General features: G+C 40.4%; 1 long non-coding RNA gene across 2 annotated transcripts; it reads left to right on the top strand.

The window, feature by feature from the left end:
• Window positions 1-262: 262 nt before the first annotated feature.
• On the top strand, window positions 263-14142 carry LOC139746223 (uncharacterized). 2 transcript variants are annotated; one of them, XR_011712115.1, is made up of 7 exons: window positions 263-873; window positions 8830-9020; window positions 9272-9676; window positions 11603-12074; window positions 12224-12696; window positions 12953-13425; window positions 13682-14142. It is a non-coding gene; the product is annotated as an uncharacterized lncRNA (long non-coding RNA). The 2 variants fall into 2 exon arrangements; XR_011712114.1 differs by lacking the exon at window positions 263-873 and having other exon boundaries at window positions 6393-9020.
• The last annotated feature ends 15 nt before the right edge of the window (window positions 14143-14157 follow it).

Consider the following 14157-nt stretch of genomic DNA (forward strand, 5'->3'; position numbering starts at 1 on the left):
AGGAAACCAAGAGGATATATGTGTCAGAGGTTGAGGGAACGAGGAGAAGTGGGAGACCAAATTGGAGGTAGAAAGATGGAGTGAAAAAGATTTTGAATGATTGGGGCCTGAATGTGCAGGAGGGTGTAAGGCATGCAAGGAATAGAGTGAATTGGAACGATTTGGTATACTGGGGTCAACGTGCTGTCAGTGGATTGAACCAGGGCATGTGAAGTGTCTGGAGTAAACCATGGAAAGTTCTGTGGTGCCTGGATGTGGAAAGGGAGCTGTGGTTTCAGTGCATTATACATGACAGCTAGAGACTGAGTGTGAACGAATGTGGCCTTTGTTGTGTTTTCTTAGTGCTGCCTCACGCACATGTGGGGGTAGGGAGTTGTTATTTCATGTGTGGCATGGTGGTGATGGGAATGAATAAAGGCAGGCAGTATGAATTATGTACATGTGTATATATGTATATGTCTCTGTGTGTATATATATGTATACGTTGAGATGTATAGGTATGTATATTTTCGTGTGTGGACGTGTATGTATATAAATGTGTATGTGGGTGGGTTGATCCATTCTTTTGTCTGTTTCCTTGCACTACCTCGCTAATGTGGGAGACAGCGACAAAGCAAAATAATAATAAAAATCTGGAAATAATTTAGATGTCTACATTTTGGGTATCAAATGTCACTCAATTATTACAAATGTAATTTCAGCTTGCCACAAGATTTATCATGCCCAAGATGCAACTTCCATACTAATAATACTGAACTCTTTTGAATTCCCGTATGCTCACCCCACTAAGAGACACGCTTTGCATCACACTTTACGAATTGTAGTCCCACCTGGTATGTGTGACCAGCTTCCTGGGACTCCTGGGTCTGGGAGGTAAGATATATCTATTTTTTTATTTTTCATAAATGCTTGCCATTTCCTCTGTGAAGGAGGTTGCGTCAAGAACAGATGACAGTCTTTGAGGGAAAATTCCACTCTTGGCTCCTTGCACTGTTCCTTCTTTTGGAAAGTAAAACAGGAAGGGAGGATTTTCAGTCACCAACTCTGGCTCTGCTTAGTTGCCTTGTATGATACACAGTAAATACTTGGACATTATTTTCTCATTCCCCAGGGATAGGGAATATACATACACACTGGGGTAGGAGAGAAAGAATTCTACCCTTGTATTCCCAACTGTTGTAGAATGCAACTAAAGGGGGCAGAAGTGTGGCCCTGGAAACCCTCCCCTTGTATTTCAGTTTCTAAAAGGAAACAGAAGAATGAGTCAAGCGGGGAGTGCTCATTCTCCTCAAAGGCTCAGATTTGTGTGTCTGAATGTGTGTGGATGTAACCAAGTTGAGAAGAAAGGAGAGATGGGTAGTATGTTTGAAGAAAGAAACCTGAGTGTTCTGGCTATGAGTGAAACAAAGTTCAAGGTAAAGGGGAAGAATGGTTTGGAATCAATGTGGGAGTAAAGTCGGGGGTTGGTGAGAGGACAAAAACCAAGGAAGAATTAGCATTACTCCTGAAGCAGTTGTGGGAGTGTGCGAAAGAGTGTAAGGAAGTAATTTCTAGATTGATTTGGATAAAACTGAAAATGGATGGTGCTTTAAAGATGGGTGATTATTGAAGATCATGAGAGTCTTGTGTTTTGTGAGGAGCTGAGTGAGTGTGTCAGCAGTTTTGGTGCACAAGACCAGAGCTGTGGTTTCGTTGCATTTAACTTGACAGCTAGAGACTGAGTGTGAGTGGATGTGGCCTTTCTTTGTCTGTTTCCTTGCGCTACCTCACTTAGATAGATTGGTGATGCTGTTTGCTGTCGGGTAGGGTATTGCCAGGAATGGATGAAAGTGAGCAAGTACGAATATGTATGTACATGTGTATATATGTAGTAATAGTTAGAAGGAACGTTAGGCAGGAGCCTCTGCAGATGCTCAAATTGTCCCCCATCAGTGGCCTGTTAAGAGTGAGGCATTTAAAAGCCAGGAAGCAGCACTGGAGTTCACTAGTTATGGAGACTAATGCTGCGGCCACCCCTTTGAGGGAGTTCCAAAAGGGAACAGGCATCAGATATAGGTAGATATTGAAAGGGAAAGGTGTTAATGATGTATGTAGCAAAATTGGGAATAAGCCTGTTAAGTATGCTAGGAGAAGTGTATGCAAGAGTCTTGATTGATAGAGTGATGGAAGTGACTGAATTTAGAATAAGCGAGGTGCAAGGGGATTTTAGGAAAAGTAGAGGATGTGTGGACCTAATTTTTATAGAGCATGATTGGAAAAGTATCTAGTTAAGGTAAGAAGCTGTATGCAGCTTTTATGGATCTGGAGAATGTGTGTGACAAGAATGGTGTGAAATGCTTTATGGGTGTTTTAAGGATATATGGGGTAGGGGAACAACTGGTGGATGATGTGTGAACCTTCTATAGAGGAGCAAATACATGTTTAAGAATAGATGGAAAGTTGAGTAAAAGTTTCTGAGGTAAGGCTGTGTGATGTCACTATGGCTTTTTGAGTGAGATGATAGCAAAACTGGGGAAAAGGGGTGTTAAGATGGTGTGGTGATGAGGTATGGTGGCTAGTGTTAAGCCTGTTTTTTGGATGATACTGTGTTGCTTGTTGAGAATGAAGAGGAATTGCAGAAGGTTATAAGTGTGTTTTATGATGTGTTCATGCAAGTATAAGTAATGTTGTTCACAAGGAAACAGAGTGAAAGTATAGATTTTGCAAAGCCCTGTAGAGTGAGAGAAGAAAATGTACCAAACTGTTATAGATACAGGAGCAGGAAGACTGGAAAGGGTGACAATTTTAGTAGTTTAGCAGGTTTGGTGATATGGAAGGACAGATAAGGGAGAGCGCAATACAGGGTAGAAGAGTCACTGGGGCCCCTAAACAGAATAAGGTGTAAGTATAGAAATGAAGAAAGGATTAAAGGACAGCATAGTCCTTCCAACTCAGACCCATGCAGCTGAAATATGAACATGGACGAGTCAGAGGTCAAGTATTTAGCCTGTGGAAGTAAGTTAGTTGAGAGGAGCATGTAGATGAAATAGTAATGGATACTAAATAGAATAGTAGATGAAATAAAGTTAGTATTGGAGAGAGAGAGAGAGATTGGTATGGCAGGGAATGAATTGTAGAGTGAAACTTAATACTTTGAGGTAGTTTGGGTAGGTGTATAGAATGCAAATTGGGGTGTATAAGGACAGTGTATAATAGTGTGATTAAAGAGGTTGGTGTGAGAGGAACACCACCTATGACATTGAAAAAGAGTGTGGAATAGTATTGGAAGGAGAGAAAAGGGGGAAGAATGCATAGAATGGTGTATGCAAGGGAGGCACTTAAGGACAGTGATAAAGGGACCCTCTAGCTATTGACACCCCCTTGATGGGAGTTCCTGGTGGGAATGGGGTCACAGATTTAGAAAATTAGATAATTACATTAAAGACAACTAAATGTGTGTGGATGTAACCAAGATGAGAAAAAAGGAGAGATAGGTAGTATGTTTGAGGAAAGGAGCCTGGATGTTTTGGCTCTGAGTGAAACGAAGCTCAAGGGTAAAGGGGAAGAGTGGTTTGGGAATGTCTTGGGAGTAAAGTCAGGGGTTAGTGAGAGGACAAGAGCAAGGGAAGGAGTAGCACTACTCCTGAAACAGGAGTGGTGGGAGTACGTGATACAGTGTAAGAAAGTAAACTCTAGATTGATATGGGTAAAACAGAAAATGGATAGAGATGGGTGATTATTGGTGCATATGTACCTGGGCATGAGAAGAAAGATCATGAGAGGCAAGTGTTTTGGGAGCACCTTAGTGAGTGTGTTAGTAGTTTTGATGCATGAGGTTGGGTTATAGTGATGGGTAATTTGAATGTAAAGGTGAGTAATGTGGCAGTCGAGGGAATGATTGGTGTAAATGGGGTGTTCAGTGGTGTAAATGGAAATGGTGAATAGCTTGTAGATTTATGTGCTGAAAGAGGACTAGTGATTGGGAATACCTGGTTTAAAAAGAGAGAGATACATAAGTATACGTATGTAAGTGGGAGGGATGGCCAGAGAGTGTTATTGGATTACGTGTTAAGTGATAGGTGCGCGAAAGAGAGACTTTTGGATGTTAATGTGCTGAAAGGTACAACTGGAGGGATGTCTGATCATTATCTTGTGGAGGCGAAGGTGAAGATTTGTAGAGGTTTTCAGAAAAGAAGAGAGAATGTTGGGATGAAGAGAGTGGTGAGAGTAAGTGAGCTTGGAAAGGAGACTTGTGTAAGGAAGTACCAGGAGAGACTGAGTACAGAATGGAAAAAGGTGAGAACAAAGGATGTAAGGGGAGTGAGGGAGGAATGGGATGTATTTAGGGAAGCAGTGATGGCTTGCGCAAAGGATGCTTGTGGCATGAGAAGCAAGGTAGGTGGGCAGATTAGAAAGGGTAGTGAGTGGTGGGATGAAGAAGTAAGATTATTAGTGAAAGAGAAGAGAGAGCCATTTGGATGATTTTTGCAGGGAAATAATGCAAATAAGAGGGAGATGTATAAAAGAAAGAGGCAGGAGGTCAAGAGAAAGGTGCAAGAGGTGAAAAAAAGGGCAAATGAGAGGTGGGGTGAGAGAGTATCATTAAATTTTAGGGAGAATAAAAGGATGTTTTGGAAGGAGGAAAATGAAGTGCGTAAGACAAGGGAACAAATGAGAACTTCAGTGAAGGGGGCTAATGGGGAGGTTATAACAAGTAGTGGTGATGTGGGGAGATGAAGTGAGTATTTTGGAGGTTTGTTGAATGTTTTTGATGATAGAGTGGCAAATATAGGGTGTTTTGGTCGAGGTGGTGTGCATAGTGGGAGGGTTAGGGAAAATGATTTGGTAAACAGAGAAGAGGTAGTAAAAGCTTTGCGGAAGATGAAAGCCGGCAAGGCAGCGGGTTTGGGTGGATTGCAGTGGAATTTATTATAAAAGGGGGTGACTGTATTGTTGACTGGTTGGTAAGGTTATTTAATGTATGTATGAGTCATGGTGAGGTGCCTGAGGATTGGCGGAATGCTTGCATAGTGCCATTGTACAAAGGCAAAGGGGATAAAAGTGAGTGCTCAAATTACAGAGGTATAAGTTTGTTGAGTATTCCTGGTAAATTATATGGGAGGGTATTGATTGAGAGGGTGAAGGCATGTATAGAGCATCAGATTGGGGAAGAGCAGTGCTGGTTTCAGAAGTGGTAGAGGATGTGTGGATCAGGTGTTTGCTTTGAAGAATGTATGTGAGAAATACTTAGAAAAGCAAATGGATTTGTATGTAGCATTTATGGATCTGGAGAAGGCATATGATAGAGTTGATAGAGATGCTCTGTGGAAGGTATTAAGAATATATGGTGTGGGAGGAAAGTTGTTAGAAGCAGTGAAAGTTTTTATCGAGGATGTAAGGCATGTGTACGTGTAGGAAGAGAGGAAAGTGATTGGTTCTCAGTGAATGTAGGTTTGCGGCAGGGGTGTGTGATGTCTCCATGGTTGTTTAATTTGTTTATGGATGGGGTTGTTAGGGAGGTAAATGCAAGAGTCCTGGAAAGAGGGGCAAGTATGAAGTCTGTTGGGGATGAGAGAGCTTGGGAAGTGAGTCAGTTGTTGTTCGCTGATGATACAGCGCTGGTGGCTGATTCATGTGAGAAACTGCAGAAGCTGGTGACTGAGTTTGGTAAAGTGTGTGGAAGAAGAAAGTTAAGAGTAAATGTGAATAAGAGCAAGGTTATTAGGTACAGTAGGGGTGAGGGTCAAGTCAATTGGGAGGTGAGTTTGAATGGAGAAAAACTGGAGGAAGTGAAGTGTTTTAGATATCTGGGAGTGGATCTGTCAGCGGATGGAACCATGGAAGCGGAAGTGGATCATAGGGTGGGGGAGGGGGCGAAAATTTTGGGAGCCTTGAAAAATGTGTGGAAGTCGAGAACATTATCTCGGAAAGCAAAAATGGGTATGTTTGAAGGAATAGTGGTTCCAACAATGTTGTATGGTTGCGAGGCGTGGGCTATGGATAGAGATGTGCGCAGGAGGATGGATGTGCTGGAAATGAGATGTTTGAGGACAATGTGTGGTGTGAGGTGGTTTGATCAAGTGAGTAACGTAAGGGTAAGAGAGATGTGTGGAAATAAAAAGAGCGTGGTTGAGAGAGCAGAAGAGGGTGTTTTGAAATGGTTTGGGCACATGGAGAGAATGAGTGAGGAAAGATTGACCAAGAGGATATATGTGTCGGAGGTGGAGGGAACGAGGAGAAGAGGGAGACCAAATTGGAGGTGGAAAGATGGAGTGAAAAAGATTTTGTGTGATCGGGGCCTGAACATGCAGGAGGGTGAAAGGAGGGCAAGGAATAGAGTGAATTGGAGCGATGTGGTATACAGGGGTTGACGTGCTGTCAGTGGATTGAATCAAGGCATGTGAAGCGTATGAGTCATGGTGAGGTGCCTGAGGATTGGCGGAATGCTTGCATAGTGCCATTGTACAAAGGCAAAGGGGATAAAAGTGAGTGCTCAAATTACAGAGGTATAAGTTTGTTGAGTATTCCTGGTAAATTATATGGGAGGGTATTGATTGAGAGGGTGAAGGCATGTATAGAGCATCAGATTGGGGAAGAGCAGTGTGGTTTCAGAAGTGGTAGAGGATGTGTGGATCAGGTGTTTGCTTTGAAGAATGTATATGAGAGATGCTTAGAAAAGCAAATGGATTTGTATGTAGCATTTATGGATCTGGAGAAGGCATATGATGGAGTTGATAGAGATGCTCTGTGGAAGGTATTAAGAATATATGGTGTGGGAGGCAAGTTGTTGGAAGCAGTGAAAGGTTTTTATTGAGGATGTAAGGCATGTGTCGTGTAGGAAGAGAGGAAAGTGATTGATTGTCAGTGAATGTTGTTGTGCGGCAGGGGTGTGTGATGTCTCCATGGTTGTTTAATTTGTTTATGGATGGGGTTGTTAGGGAGGTGAATGCAAGAGTTTTGGAAAGAGGGGCAAGTATGCAGTCTGTTGTGGATGAGAGAGCTTGGGAAGTGAGTCAGTTGTTGTTCGCTGATGATACAGCACTGGTGGCTGATTCGTGTGAGAAACTGCAGAAGCTGATGACTGAGTTTGGTAAAGTGTGTAAAAGAAGAAAGCTGAAAGTAAATGTGAATGAGATCAAGGTTATCAAGTACAGTAGGGTTGAGGGACAAGTCAACTGGGAGGTAAGTTTGAATGGAGAAAAACTGGAGGAAGTGAAGTGTTTTAGATATCTGTGAGTGGATTTGGCAGCGAATGGAACCATGGAAGCGGAAGTGAATCATAGGGTGGTGGAGGAGGCGAAAGTTCTGGGAGCATTGAAGTGTGTGTGGAAGTTGAGAACATTATCTCGGAAAGCAAAAATGGGTATGTTTGAAGGAATAGTGGTTCCGACAATGTTATGTGGTTGCGAGGTGTGGGCTATGGATAGAGTTGTGGAGAGGAGAGTGGATGTGCTGGTAATGAGATTCTGAGGACAATATGTGGTGTGAGGTGGTTTGATTGAGTAAGTAATGATAGGGTAAGAGAGATGTTTGGTAATAAAAAGAGTGTGGTTGAGAGAGCAGAAGAGGGTGTTTTGAAATGGTTTGGTCACGTGGAGAGAATGAGTGAGGAAAGATTGACCAAGAGGATATATGTGTCAGAGTTGGAGGGAACTAGGAGAAGTGGGAGACCAAATTGGAGGTGGAAAGATGGAGTGAAGGGGATTTTGAGTGATTGGGGCCTGAACATGCAGGAGGGTGAAAGGCGTGCAAGGATTGGAGTGAATTGGAATGATGTGATATACCGGGGTCGACGTGCTGTCAATGGATTGAACCAGGGCATGTGAAGTGTCTGGGGTAAACCATGGAAAGTTGTGTGGGGCCTGGATGTGGAAAGGGAGCTGTGGTTTCAGTGCATTATAAATGACAGCTAGAGACTGAGTGTGAATGAATGTGGCCTTTGTTATCTTTTCCTAGCGCTACCTTGCACACATGTGGGGGGAGGAGGTTGTTATTTCATGTGTGGCAGGGTGGTGATGGGAATGAATAAAGGCAGACAGTATGAATTATGTACATGTGTATAAATGTATATGTCTGTGTGTGTATATGTATGTATACGTTGAGATGTTTAGGTATGTATTTTTGCGTGTGTGGATGTGTATGTATATACATGTGTATGTGGGTGGGTTGAGCCATTCTTTCGTCTATTTCCTTGCGCTACCTCGCTAACGCGGGAGACAGCGACAAAGCAAAATAAATAAAGCAAATAAAATAAATATTAAAACTTTCTTATAAAATGCATTTTGGTGTGAGGTAACCTCATATATATTACTGGCATCTCTTAGCACTTTTCTTTAGAAATTTGATTTTCAGACCAATAAGATTTATGGAACTATATATCTCCTTTTGAAGTTAAAGCCAAACCATTGAAGTCATTCGGAAAGTGGTTTGGTAAGTTTATTTGAAACATTATTTCTGACTAGGTAGTCATGAGCAGGATAGACCTGACTTACAATGAAATTTTGGAGCAAAAACTGGTGCCATGGATAATTTCTATTACCAGATTTTAGCTATGTAAGTATGTAAGTACACGTCCCTTTTTTCTTTATCAGCATATTAGTATTTATGAATTCATTTTGGCATTTGGCTGGATAGGAATACACAACTGTCTGATGTGATTGAAATATCCAAATATCTAATGACATATATATGGGCAGGGCTTTAGCCCCTACCTCTCAATCCAGAAGTGCCTTTTTTAGCCTGCATGTAAAAAATCACTGTTTTGCAGAAAAAGAAAAGAATACTTGTATATACATTTCTTGCCTTTTCTGTTAGTAAGAAATAACGTTTTGTGTTTGTCATAAATTTCAGAATGAAGGATATTATACAGAAGGTGTTGGAGATCTGTGAACATCAGATGTAGCCAGTGTTGACAGTGAGTAGGAGATTGAGAACCCCAGCTATTTTTGGACAACCAAAGCATCTTCAGTCATTTTTGCAATTTCTCTACGTTTACACCATGATTTAGGGGAGCTACTGATGCCACAGTGTCACTGCAAAATGTAAGTAGCCCAGTTCTTGATGGCATAATGTCAAGGTAGGAAAAGTAAATTATAATGCATTTCAAAAATCCTAATTGAACAAATGCCACAATATCACTACAAACATAAGTAGCACATTTCTTGATGGCATAATGTCAAGGTGGGTAAAGTAAATGTATAATGCATTTCAGAAATTATAATTGAACCATATTTGCTATTAACTTGAAAAGTATTTGAATAAGTGATGTCACAAGTTGCTTTCTCTCTTTTAGGGCAAGATGTGAGTCGATCCTAGTGAAGGCCCAATTGGCTTTGGCTCAGTTCTCCATGGTTGGGCTTTTTCCGTGAAAAAGTTTGCTGATATCTATGCTAGTATGTTCAAGGTTCTTGTTGGCAAGCTCATGAACAAGTTGTGGGGAGAGAACTTCTTCAACAAAAACAGCCAAGAGTCCTGTAAATCCTTGATCCCATTTTCAAGCTATTTGATGCTATTATGAACTATAAGAAAGAAGAAATGCACAAGCTTTTGGAAACACTGAAAAGAAGGAAAACCTCTTCTCAAGGTTGTGATGCAGACCTGGTTTCCAGCTGGTGATTCCCTCTTCCACAGTCATTTTTACAATTTCTCTACACCATGATTTAGGGAAGCTACTGATGCCACAGTATCACTGCAAAATGTAAGTAGCCCAGTTTTTGATGGTATAATGTTAAAGTAGGTAAATTAAATTTTTTTTTTTTTTTTTTATTATACTTTGTCGCTGTCTCCCGCGTTTGCGAGGTAGCGCAAGGAAACAGACGAAAGAAATGGCCCAACCCCCCCATACACATGTATATACATACGTCCACACACGCAAATATACATACCTACACAGCTTTCCATGGCTTACCCCAGACGCTTCACATGCCTTGATTCAATCCACTGACAGCACGTCAACCCCGGTATACCACATCGCTCCAATTCACTCTATTCCTTGCCCTCCTTTCACCCTCCTGCATGTTCAGGCCCCGATCACACAAAATCTTTTTCACTCCATCTTTCCACCTCCAATTTGGTCTCCCTCTTTTCCTTGTTCCCTCCACCTCCGACACATATATCCTCTTGGTCAATCTTTCGTCACTCATCCTCTCCATGTGCCCAAACCACTTCAAAACACCCTCTTCTGCTCTCTCAACCACGCTCTTTTTATTTCCACACATCTCTCTTACCCTTACGTTACTCAATCGATCAAACCACCTCACACCACACATTGTCCTCAAACATCTCATTTCCAGCACATCCATCCTCCTGCGCACAACTCTATCCATAGCCCACGCCTCGCAACCATACAACATTGTTGGAACCACTATTCCTTCAAACATACCCATTTTTGCTTTCCGAGAGAATGTTCTCGACTTCCACACATTCTTCAAGGCCCCCAGAATTTTCGCCCCCTCCCCCACCCTATGATCCACTTCCGCTTCCATGGTTCCATCTGCTGCCAGATCCACTCCCAGATATCTAAAACACTTCACTTCCTCCAGTTTTTCTCCATTCAAACTCACCTCCCAATTGACTTGACCCTCAACCCTACTGTACCTAATAACCTTGCTCTTATTCACATTTACTCTTAACTTTCTTCTTCCACACACTTTACCAAACTTAGTCACCAGCTTCTGCAGTTTCTCACATGAATCAGCCACCAGCGCTGTATCATCAGTGAACAACAACTGACTCACTTCCCAAGCTCTCTCATCCCCAACAGACTTCATACTTGCCCCTCTTTCCAAAACTCTTGCATTTACCTCCCTAACAACCCCATCCATAAACAAATTAAACAACCATGGAGACATCACACACCCCTGCCGCAAACCTACATTCACTGAGAATCAATCACTTTCCTCTCTTCCTACACGTACACATGCTTTACATCCTCGATAAATTAAATTAAATGTATAATGCATTTCAAAACTCATAATTGAACAAATGCCAGTGTACCTACAAACATAAGTAGCACATTCTTGATGGTATAATGTCAAAGTAGGTAAATTAAATGTATAATGCATTTCAAAAATCCTAATTGAAGAAATGCCAGTGTAACTACGAACATAAGTAACCCAGTTCTTGATGGTATAATGTCAAAGTAGGTAAATTGAATGTATAATGCATTTCAAAAATCCTAATTCAACAAATGCCAGTGTAACTACAAACATAAGTAGCCCATTTCTTGATGGTATAATGTCAAAGTAGGTAAATTAAATGTATATTGCATTTCAAAAATCCTAATTGAACAAATGCCAGTGTAACTACATACATAAGTAGCCCAGTTCTTGATGGTATAATGTCAAAGTAGGTAAATTAAATGTATAATGCATTTCAAAAATCCTAATTGAACAAATGCTAGTGTAACTACAAACATCAGTAGTACAGTTCTTGATGGCATAATGTCAAGGTAGGTAAAGTAAATGTATAATGCATTTCAAAAATTATAATTGAACCATGTCTGCTACTAACTTGAAATGTATTTGAATAAGTGATGTTATAAATCTCTTTTCGGGCAAGAAGCGAGTCAATTTTAGAAATGGATTTGAGTAAGTGATGTTACAAATATCTTTTTCTCTTTCAGGGCAAGATGTGAGTCGATCTTAGTAAAGGATCAGTTGACTTTGGCTCAGGTTTCCATGGTTGGCCTTTTTCCTTGAAAGAGTTTGCTGGCATCTATGCTAGTATGTTCAAGGTTCTTGCTGGCAAGCTCATGAACAAGTTGTGGGGAGAGAACTTCTTCAACAAAAACACCAAAAAATGGGCAACTGCTAAGTCCTGACAAAGAACATGCCTTCAACAGTTGCATACTTGATTCCATTTTCAAGCTATTTGATGTCATCGTGAACTTTAAGGAAGAAGAAATGCACAAGCTATTGGAAACATCGAAAATCAAGTTAACAAGAGAAGACAAGGATAAAGAAAGAAAACCTCTTCTCAAGGTTGAGAGTCAGACCTGTCTTCCAGCTGGTGATTCCCTCTTCCACAGTCATTTTTACAATTTCTCTACACCATGATTTAGGGGAGCTACTGATGCCACAATGTCACTGCAAAATGTAAGTAGCCCAGTTCTTGATGGTATAATGTCAAGGTAGGTAAATTATATGTATAATGCATTTCAAAAATTATAATTGAACCATATCTGCTTCTAATTTGAATTGTATTTAAATAAGTGATGTTACAAATTGCTTTTTTTTTCTTTTAGGGCAAGATGTAAGTCGATCATAGTAAAGGCTCAATTGGCTTTGGTTCGGGTCTCCACGGTTAGGCTTTTTCCGTGAAAGAGTTTGCTGGCATCTATGCTAGTATGTAGAAGGTTCTTGCTGGCAAGCTCATGAACAAGTTGTGGGGAGAGAACTTCTTGAACAATACGACCAAAAAATGGGCAACTACCAAGAGTCCTGACAATAAACATGCCTTCAACACTTACATTCTTGATCCCAATTTCAAGCTATTTGATGCCATCACGAACTTTAAGAAAGAAGAAATGTACAAGCTTTTGGAAACATTGAAAATCAAGTTAAAAAGAGAAGACAAGGATAAAGAAGGAAAACCTCTTCTCAAGGTTGTGATGCAGACCTGGCTTCCAGCTGGTGATTCCTCTTCCACAATCATTTTTACAATTTCTCTACACCATGATTTAGGGGAGCTACTGATGCCACAGTGTCACTGCAAAATGTAAGTGGCCCAGTTTTTGATGGTATAATGTCAAAGTAGGTAAAGTAAATGTATAATACATTTTAAAAATCCTAATTAAACAAATGCCAGTGTAACTATAAACATAAGTAGCACAGTTTTTGATGGCGTAATATCAAGGTAGGTAAAATAAATGTATAATGCATTTCAAAAATTATAATTGAACTATATCTGCTACTAACTTGAAATGTATTTAAATTTAAATAAGTGATGTTACAAATTGCTTTATCTCGTACAGGGCAAGATGCGAGTCGATCCTAGTAAAGGCTTTGTTGGCTTTGGTTCAGGTCTCCATGGTTAGGCTTTTTCCGTGAAGGAGTTTGCTGGCATCTATACTAGTATGTTCAAGGTTCTTGCTGGCAAGCTCATGAACAAGTTGTGGGGAGAGAACTTCTTGAACAAAAAGACCAAAAAAATGGGCAACTGCTAAGTCCTGACAAAGAACATGCCTTCATCACTTACATCCTTGATTCCATTTTCAAGCTATTTGATACCATCGTGAACTTTAAGAAAGAAGAAATGCACAAGATTTTGGAAACATTGAAAATTAAGTTAACAAGAGAAGACAAGGATAAAGAAGGAAAACCTCTTCTCAAGGTTGTAATGGAGACCTGGCTTCCAGTTGGTGATTCTCCCTTCCACAGTCATTTTTACAATTTCTCTACACCATGATTTACGGGAGCTACTGATGCCACAGTTTCACTGCAAAATGTAAGTAGCCCAGTTCTTGATGGTATAATGTCAAAGTAGGTAAATTAAATGTATAATGCATTTCAAAAATCCTAATTGAACAAATGCCAGTGTATCTACAAACATAAGTAGTATAGTTCTTGATGGCGTAATATCAAGGTAGGTAAAATAAATGTATAATGCATTTCAAAAATTATAATTGAACCATATCTGGTAATAACTTGAAATGTATTTAAATCTAAATAAGTGATGTTACAAATTGCTTTATCTCTTTTAGGGCAGGATGCGAGTCGATCCTAGTAAAGGCTTTGTTGGCTTTGGTTCAGGTGTCCATAGTTAGGCTTTTTCCATGAAAGAGTTTACTGGCATCTATACTAGTATGTTCAAGGTTCTTGCTGGCAAGCTCATGAACAAGTTGTGGGGAGAGAACTTCTTGAACAAAAAGACCAAAAAAATGGGCAACTGCTAAGTCCTGACAAAGAACATGCCTTCATCACTTACATCCTTGATTCCATTTTCAAGCTGTTTGATACCATCGTGAACTTTAAGAAATGCACAAGCTTTTGGAAACATTGAAAATTAAGTTAACAAGAGAAGACAAGGATAAAGAAGGAAAACCTATTCTTAAGGTTGTGATGGAGACCTGGCTTCCAGCTGGTGATTCCCTCTTCCACAGTCATTTTTACAATTTCTCTACACCATGATTTAGGGGAGCTACTGATGCCACAGTATCACTGCAAAATGTAGTAGCCC

Source organism: Panulirus ornatus, chromosome 64, assembly GCF_036320965.1.
Source record: "Panulirus ornatus isolate Po-2019 chromosome 64, ASM3632096v1, whole genome shotgun sequence".
Classification (NCBI taxonomy): domain Eukaryota; kingdom Metazoa; phylum Arthropoda; class Malacostraca; order Decapoda; family Palinuridae; genus Panulirus; species Panulirus ornatus.